Source organism: Tachyglossus aculeatus, chromosome X4 (genome assembly GCF_015852505.1).
Source record: "Tachyglossus aculeatus isolate mTacAcu1 chromosome X4, mTacAcu1.pri, whole genome shotgun sequence".
Classification (NCBI taxonomy): Eukaryota; Metazoa; Chordata; class Mammalia; order Monotremata; family Tachyglossidae; genus Tachyglossus; species Tachyglossus aculeatus.
This window is the reverse complement of record NC_052098.1, coordinates 5,362,760-5,372,259: the sequence shown is the minus strand read 5'-3', so window position 1 is coordinate 5,372,259 and position 9,500 is coordinate 5,362,760. Positions and strand designations below refer to the sequence as shown.

Below are 9,500 nucleotides of genomic sequence, written 5' to 3'. Positions count from 1 at the left end.
TGGCCTTCATTGAACTTAGTGGGAGGGGGAACATAGCACAGACCCAAAGGAAGCCTGGATAGAGGGAAGGGCCACAGCATGGTGGGGCCTAAGTGAGAGGGAGAACAAGTATTGAATCACCATTTATCAGATGAGGAAATTAAGGCCCAGAAATGTTCACCGGGTAGCCCGAGGTCTCACATCAGGCAAGCAGCGGAGCAGGGATTAGAACCCAGACCTCTTGGCTCTCAGCCCTGTGCCTTTTCCACTAAAACAAAGAGGTGGCTAAATGAGTAAAGTGTTGTGTGATGCTGGGAGAATGCTGATCATCAAGAACTTATCGATGCCTGTTTACTTCTTTTGATGTCTGTGTGACTTTGGGCAAGTCACTTAACTTCTCCCTGCCTCAGTTACCTCATCTGTAAAATGGAGATTAATACTGTGAGCCCCCTGTGGGACAACCTGATCACCTTGTAACCTCCCCAGCACTTAGAACAGTGCTTTGCGCATAGTAAGCGTTTAATAAATGTCATTATTATTATCATTATTATTATTATGTCTGTGTCCCCCCCGCCCCAATTCTAGACTGTGAGCCCACTGTGGGCAAGGATTATCTCTGTTGCTGAATTGTACTTTCCAAGCGCCTAGTACAGTGCTCTGCACACAGAAAGCCCTCAGTAAATACGATTAAATGAATGAATGGTAAAAAACGAGTTTCCATCCTCAAGGGCTTTCTGACGTTGCTTTGTAGAAAAAAAGAGGAATCTTGCATGTGGGTGGAAATCTTATATTCTCTGCTTTGTCAGAGAATGTATCTGTGGCCAAGAGAGAGCCTCAGAAGAGAAGGCTTTATAATGAATGAATAATGACGTGGTTCCTGGAGGTACGGGTAATTGAATTAGGGTACATGGAGCCTCATGATCACATGGAGAATCATAAAATGAGTAGTTCTCTTGTCGGCCGGAACAAGAATGAGACACGTCCTCTAATTCAATTAGGAATACCTCCAAGAGCCCTATAATTGCATTGTAAGAGGGTTTTTTACCCACAAAAAAATGTTGACTTTTGTTTAACTCTCTGCTCCCTCTGACCCTCCCTCTATTCCTCTTTAACCTCAACTTCAACAGTTGCACAAGTTTCATGTGGAAACAATGAATCACTCAATGCTATTTATTGTGCACTAACTTTGTGCAGAGCACTATGCTGAGCACTTGGTAGAATACAATGGAGTTAGCGGGTATGATTCTTGCCCTCAAGGATGATCTACAGGATGTAACTAATATGGATAAGGGTCAGTACTCTGCACTTCTTGGCCTTTCCCTGCCCCCCTTCTTCTCCACCATCCTTCCAGCTCTTTCCCTCCATCCACCTTGCCCCATTTCCTGGCTTCTGGACCACAGACTGAAAAATGGAATCTCTGCATCTCTCTCTCTCTCTCTCTCTCTCTCTCCCTCTCCCTCTCCCTCTCCCTCTCCCTCTCCCTCTCCCTCTCCCTCTCCCTCTCCCTCTCCCTCTCCCTCAGAAAGGAGAGGGAGCCGGGGAAATGAAGGCTGAGTTAGAGAAGACATTGGGTCTCTGGCATCTCCTGGTGGGAACCTCAGTGCTCCAATGGACGTGAATTCAGATTTGAACCCCAGAGGACATTTTAGAGAGAATTAGAGTCCCTGAAAAATGTGAATAGACCATTATCTCTGTCTCCAAGGTAAATAATCTCTTCTCTCATCTCTTCTTGGTCCTGCTCCTTTGAAGCCTCTGTTTAGCTTTCCAAGACCAGTGCTCCTCTTCTCAATACTACATTTGGAAATTATAGTACAGGATAGGGCAGGAATCATGCCTATCAGCTCCCAACCCAACCTCTTAGTTGGTTGGACACTCCTAACCTGTTAGTGCAGTGCTCTGGCCACAATAATCCGGAAGCTCCGTGGGGGCAGGGGTCATATGTACTGACTCTGTTGTACTGCAGTCTCCTAAGTGCTTAATTAAGCACTCTACCCATAGTAAGTGCTCAGTAAATACCATTGATTGAATGATGGATTTTCCAAACATCTGTTGATCTGCCTGGATGGCCATCTGGTATCAAAGAATTGAGAGGAGTTAGAGCACTGTACTGAGTGGTTGGAATAAACTTAATAGCACAACAGGGGAGCATTCCAGGGGATCTAACTTCAGTCTCCCGTTAAGGTGCCAGTACAGCTCATGGACGTGAAAATTGCACACAGTTGGAAAAAGTAACCAAGTCTTCAATTTCATTTTACCTGAGCGGGTTTGTGGATCGCTTCTGGAAAAAGCCACATTTGGGCCTCTCCTCTCCTTTATGAAAGAGGATTTTTCTCTGGACGTCCGTGTGGAGATGTGTGTGCATCCATGTATACGGGGGCACATGTGCATGCAGGTTTGATTCTGTGCATGGTCCTGAAATCTTAATATGCAACTTTTCTTTCCTAAACAATACAAAGAAGTTGACAGGTCTGAAAGGGGCTTCTGTGAAAAGATAATTAAGTGCTTTAGAGAGTGTCAAGAGTCAATAGCTCAGCTCTGTCAGCACTCTGGAGTGTTACAGGCTATAATTAGATGGAAGGGATGTTTGGCAGTTGATTTCAGCATCATCTCCACGAGAAAAACAAAGAGACACCGTGAAAGAGGGGAGCAGGAATGGGTACGTGCCTGTGTGTGGCAGTTTTGGCGTGGAATGCTCTACTCTTCAGTGAGAATATTGATTCTGTGGATGTACTTGGCCCACTGAAGTGTCAATTCTCTCTGCACACAATAAGCACTCAAATATCATTGATTATCCTCTTCTCTCTCTCTCTCTCTCTCTCTCTCTCTCTCTCTCCCCCTCCCTCCTTCTCCCTCTCGGTGTTTCTTCTATAATAATGATAATAATGATGGTGTTTCTTAAATCATCAGTCGTATTTATTGAGCGCTTACTATGTGCAGAGCACTGTATTAAATGCTTACTATGTGTCAGGCAGTGTTCTAGCACTGGAATAGATACAAGATGATCAGGTTGGCCACATTCTCTGTCTCACATGGGGCTCACAGTCTTAATCCCCATTTGACAGATGTGGGAACTGAGGCAAAGAGAAGTGAAGTGACGTGCCCAAGGTCACACAGCAGACAAACGGCAGAGGCGGGATTAGAATCCAGGTCCTTCAGACTCCTAGGCCCGTGCTCTATCCACCAGACCGTGCTGCTTCCCAAGCTGCTCTAACTGGGGTGTTATCTAATTGTGTGGGGAAGAAGCATACAAATAAGCAGGTTGCACTTAGTCCCTATAGCACAAGGGGCTCGCAGTTTAGGAATGATCCTCTTTAATCTTACAAGCGACATTGGACTGTAAACCAATTTCCATAGAATCTAAAAAAGAAGATGAGAAAGATTCCAAATTAGTAAAAGCTAGGCGCCTCCCACAATCCCTTTCCCTCTACCAGGCGGCCGTGTGGCTGGGCCCCTGACATTTCCCAGTGCACCCATCCGACAATCTACGTTCAGATGAATGTTTGCCACCAGGCATGAACCCTGCCTGCTTGGGATGATCCAGGATTACCCAGGTCAACAGTGAGGAAGATGGTGTTTCTCTCCCTGAAAGGCCATCTCTCTTCTAACTGGGCCCAAGAATTCATTTCTACCCTTCGGTGGTCTGTTCCACTCACTTTCAGGAAATCCATGGAAGGCCAGGGAGCTTAGGCTGAGGAAATACTCATGGGACACTGAACTTGGGCAGGAATGGATGGATTGTCGGTGAATGGATGAAAGGATGTATGTATGTCTTGTTTTGCACCATTGAGTCATCTTTGACCCATAGCGATGCCATGGACACATATAATAATGATGATGGCATTTATTAAGTGCTTGCTATGTGCAAAGCACTGTTCTAAGCGCTGGGGAGGTTACAAGGTGATCAGGTTGTCCCTCGGGGGGCTCACAGTCTTAATCCTCATTTTACAGATGAGGTAACTGAGGCACAGAGAAGTGAAGTGACTTGCCCAAAGTCACACAGCTGACAATTGGTGGAGCTGGCGTTTGAATCCATGACCTCTGACTCCAAAGCCCATGCTCTTTCCACTGAGCCATGCTGCTTCTCCCAGAACACCCCACCTCCAGCTACAATCATTCTGGTAGTGCATCCATAGACTTCTCTTGGTAAAAAAATACTGACTTCTTCCGCGCAGTAAACTTGTCTCTGACCTGAGCTTTCTCCCATGACCCTGCTGCCCAGCACAGGTGAGTTTTGACTTGTAGAAGATTGCCTTCCACTCTCTAGCCACTGCCCAAGCTAGGAATGGAATGGTTATGCCTCTGCTTGACTCTCCCTCCCATAGTAGAGACTAGTAGAGTACTGGAAACTCTCTAGTTGTGACCCTGAGAGGGGAGGATGGATGTCAAGGAGGGCTAATATCGTATGGTTCTTCCCAGCATCCTGAATTACTACTACTACACTGAATTCATCCCGTAGTATGTATTGAGCAGTTACTGCATACTATGCCCAATACTAGGCACTTTGGAGAGTACCAAAGAAGTGAAGAACACGGTCCCTATCCTCTAAGAATTTCAGAGGTAAGGCAGGGAGCATACGATCTAATTAGAGGCTCCATTGGTCTGACCTGGCAATGGCCCTTCAATTGTTCTTATATCAAAGGAGCGGATTGTACTCTCCCAAGCGCAGTACTCTACACACAAGTAGGCACTCAATAAATACTACTGACTGAGCTGTACTCTTTTAAGTACTTTATTCACCCCAAACTCAACCCCCAACACTATGTCCACATCTGTAATTAATTTTAATTTCTGTCTCCCCCTCTAGCACTGCAGCTGCTCTTATTATGTGTGTGTTTGTGTTGGTAATTGCAGGGTGGGGGCAAGAGGAAGAGCATCCCTGGGCCCCATTCCTCCTAAATATGCCCCAGTTTCAAGGGTCAAGGAAGAATTGTAGGTCCTTAGAAATCTGTGGACCACAACTGTTATAAGTCCTCTTTGACTGGACCATTGAATGTCAGGTCCTGGAACCTACTTGGGTCTCACCAACATTGTCATTGGGAAGCAAATGGAGAACAGAACCAGTGAGTTAAAGCCACTGTAGGAACAGTCAGAAACTTAGCTGTAATTGCTTTCATATCCATCTCCTCTGTTTGAATATCAGCCCCATGTGTGCGGCAAACACGTACCAAGTGTGTCTCATACAAGAAGTAGCATGGCCTAGTGGAAAGAACTTGGGCCTGAGAGTCAGGGGACCTGGGGTCTTATCCTGGCTTTGCCACTTGCCTGCTTTGTGACCATGGGCAAGTCACATGTCTCAGCCTCATTTTCCTCATCTGTATAATTGGGGTGAAATACCTGTTCTCCTTTACCCTTGGACCGTGAACCTCTTGTGGGACGAGGACTATGTCTGAACTGATTACACTGCATCTATCCTAGGGCTTAGCACAGTACTTTGCACATAGTTGTGTGACCATGGGCAGTCACATAGCTGAGCCTCATTTTCCTCATCTGTAAAATGGGGGTGAGATGCCTGTTCTTAAGCTGTGAGCCCCATGCCAGAAAGGGATGTTGTCCAACCAACCTGATTGTCTCGTATCTATTTCAGTGCTTAGTACAGTGCTAGGCCCGTGTTAAGCTCTTAATGAATTACCACAGTTATTATGATATTATTGTGATGCTTCTGTTGTATGTACCTAAGCACCTAATGCGGTACAGTGTACTACTACTACCTTGGCAGCAAATTGTTGGGCTTTGACTGCAGTTGATTGGCTCCAGAGCAGGCAGCCCAGAGGCAGGGCAGGTGGAGAAGGGTAGGGTACGTCCTCCTTGTACAGAGATTTAAAGATCACTGGGTTACCAAGAGGCAGATCGGTAAACAAGTAAAGATGCTGCCCATGGAAAAGACATGATGGGAGCTAAGGGCAATCTTTCCATGCAGAGAAGCAGGATGGTCTAGTGGATGGAGCAGAGACCTGTGAGTCAGAAGGACCTGGGTTCTAATCCTGGCTCTGCCACTTGTCTCCTGTGTGACCTTAATAATAATAATGATCGCATTTGTTAAGTGCTTACTATGTGCAAAGCACTGTTCTAAGCACTGGGGTAGATACAAGGCAATCAGGGTGTTTCACGTAGGGCTCACAGGCTTCATCCCTATTTTACTGATGAGGTAACTGAGGCCCGGAGAAGTGAAGTGACTTGCTCAAAGTCACACAGCTGACCAGAGGCAGAGCCGGGATTAGAACACATGGCCTCTGACTCCCAAGCCCGGGCTCTTTCAACTAAGCCATGCTGCTTAGGCAAGTCACTTCACTTCACTTCTCTGTGCCTCAGTCACCTCATCTGTCAAATGGGGATTAAGACTGTGAGCCCCATGTGGGACAGGGACTGTGTCCAACCTGATTTGCTAATATCAATCCCAGCACTCAGTACAGTGCCTGGCACATAGTAAGCACTTAAAAGATACCACCACTATTATTATGTGCATTTGGAGCATGGGGTGGATAGAGTCCTTCTCCATCACATCCACATGCACAGAATCATGAGCATCCTCATCCAATCAAAAGTCAGCCCAGAGTGTGGTGTGTCTGTGTTGTGTGTGGTGGGGGATTGGAGAGCATGAAGCCTTTTATGGAATTCATTTCATGAGAAGCAGAGAAGTCTTGTGGGAAGATGGTGGGCCTGGGAGCCGGAAGTCCTGGTTTCTAATTCTGGCTCTGCCACCTGCCTGCTGTGTGACCTGAGGTAAGTTGCTTCACTGCTCCATGCCTCAGTTTCCTCAACTGTAAAAGAGGGATTCAATACCTGCTGTCTCCTGATGAATGTGCAATTCACTGGTTTACCACAAAGCAGCATGGCTCAGTTGAAAGAGCACGGGCTTTGGAGTCAGAGGTCATGGGTTCAAATCCCAGCTCAGGCACTTGTCAGCTACGTGACTTTGGGCAAGTCACTTAACTTCTCTGGGCCTCAGTTCCCTCATCTGTAAAAATGAGGATTGAGACTGTGAGCCCTCTGTGGGACAACCTCATCACCTTGTAACCTCCCCAGTGCTTAGAACAGTGCTTTTATTACTCTATTTATTTCACTTGTACATATTTATTCTATTTATTTTATTCTGTTAATTTGTTTTGTTTTGTTCTCTGTCTCCCCCTTCTAGACTGTGAGTCCACTGTTGGGTAGGGACCGTCTCTATATGTTGCCAACTTGTACTTCCCAAGCACTTAGTACAGTGCACTGCACACAGTAAGCGCTCAATAAATACGATTGAATGAATGAATGCTTTGCAAATAATAAGTGCTTAATAAATGCTATCATTATTATTATTGAGGGGGCCTCCTCCCAAGGACCATCTGATCTCTCTAGGCCTGTGGTAGAGGAAAATCATTTCCCTTTAGATCGTATGGCATGATAAGATACATTATTGGAAACCCAACCGTACCCAGCCAATTTTCTACATCATCTGATTTATTTTAATGAGAGGGTAGCTACTGTGATTACAGTTGTAATTATTACAATACTGGCTGTCCATATTTCCATTAGCATTCCACTTGATGGTTAGCAATAAGCAGAAATACAATATTAGGACTTTTAAAAGAAGAGATTACCCATTAGTACTATTCTCCATTGGCACAGGATAATTATTAATTATTATCATCCCGATAATTATGCACCAAGCTATGTTTCTGTGGTCTACCTGTACACACTGCTTTCTTACACCAGTGGCTGCTTTTATCTGCTCTGCTGTGCAATTCTGAAGCGATGCACTGCAGACTGCCTTCCCAGCTCTCTTCCTCCCTCCCTACCCGCCTCACACAAATGGAAAAGCCGCCCTAGAAGACTAACCCCAGCTCTGTTGTACAGGACGAACCAAAGATTTTCCACTTTTCCGGGAGGAAGTTGAAAACTGTGGATTTGAAACTTGCTCTCCACCCCATGAGCTCTGACTTGTTGATTTGGGACTTCCCTTGGTGACTTGACTTTTGGGGGGAAAAACTGGGAGCAAATTTTTTCCTCTGGTGCTGGGTGAAGATACTAATAATAATTGAGGCATTTTCTTTCAGAGCTTACCAAGTGTCATCCATTGTACTAAGGTCTGGGATAGATACAAGATGATCAGGTTGGACACAGTTCCTGTCCCACATGGGTTTTAGCAAAAGGGAAACACCTGGGAGGTCACTTTGACCCCAAAGCAGTTGAAAGACTTCAGCTCCTAAATCAAACATTTGCTCCATTTTAAGGCAGGGCTGGACTGAAGCAAAAACAAAAAAAAAATGTGGTCCGTGAAATGTTTGCATCCTTCCTCTAGACTGGTAAGCTCTAATAATAAGTATAATAATAATAATTATGGTATTTAAGTGCTTACTATGTGCCAAGCACTATTCTAAACACTGGGGTAAATAAGAAGTAATCAGGTTGGCCCACATGGGGCTCACAGTCTTAATTCCCATTCTACAGATGAGGTTACTGAGGCACAGACAAATTAAGTGGCTTGCCCAAGGTCATGCAGCAGACAAGCGGCGGAGCCAAGATTAGAACCCACATCCTCTGACTCCCAAGCCCGGGCTCTTTCCACTCAGCCACGCTGCTTCTATGTGGCAGGGAACGTGTCTACTAACTCTGTTATAGTCTACTCTCCCCAGCACTTAGTACAGTGCTCTCCACACAGTAGGCACTCAATAAATACCATTGATTGAGCTGCAGTCTTCAAGTGCTTGATTTTCACCCCTCACTCAGCCCCACAGCGCTTGAGAAGCAGCGTGGCATAGTGGAAAGAGCATGGTCTTGGGAGTCAGAGGTCGTGAGTTCTAATCCCACCTCTGCCACTTAGCTGTGTGACTTTGGGCAAGTCACTTAACTTCTCTGTGCCTTAGTTACCTCATCTCTAAAATGGGGATGAAGCCTGTGAGGCCCCACATGGGACAACCTGATTACCTTGTATGTACCCCAGTGCTTGGCACATAGTAAGCGCTTAACAAATACGATTATTATTATTATCAATTATTATGTCCACATCTGTGATCATCTCCCCATCTAGATTTTAAACTCCTTGTAGGCAGAGAATACGTCACCCATTTCTGTTGTATTGTACTCTCCCAAGTGTTTAGTACAGTGCTCTGCACACAGCACTCAATAATTATCACTAATCGATTTGGCCTTAGGAAGTCTAAAGTTTAACCTAAGGGATGACTGAGAGGGTCATCCCCTATCCCCTATGGCACCTATCATCTCAGTGATGGGGAGCGGCTGTTCACTCTCTACCTCCAACACTTCACTGAGTGCTTGCTGTGTGCACAGCTCTTAATCCAGTGCTCAGGAGCGGGCACAAGGAGCTTATAGTCTAGTGGGGAAGGCTCTTTTTTGGTTGGATGGAAGTGCAGAGGGTCACAGAGTCCCATTTTCTCATGTGAACTTGCCAGAAGCGAGGAGATACCACAGATCCTCTTTAGTACTGGGGTTTGATGGTCCTGTGATCAAGGACGTTTTCCCTGCAAGCAGTACCCAGAGAGAACAACTTCGGGGGGCTTCTCAGGAAGGAGTGAAATGCT

The 9,500-nt window shown here is 45.7% G+C and overlaps 1 non-coding gene across 1 annotated transcript; it reads right to left on the bottom strand.

Annotated features, from left to right (window-relative positions):
- Positions 1-4,213: 4,213 nt before the first annotated feature.
- On the bottom strand, positions 4,214-4,351 carry LOC119948452. Its single transcript, XR_005456847.1, has one exon. It is a non-coding gene; the product is annotated as a small nucleolar RNA SNORA7 (small nucleolar RNA).
- Positions 4,352-9,500: the final 5,149 nt, after the last annotated feature.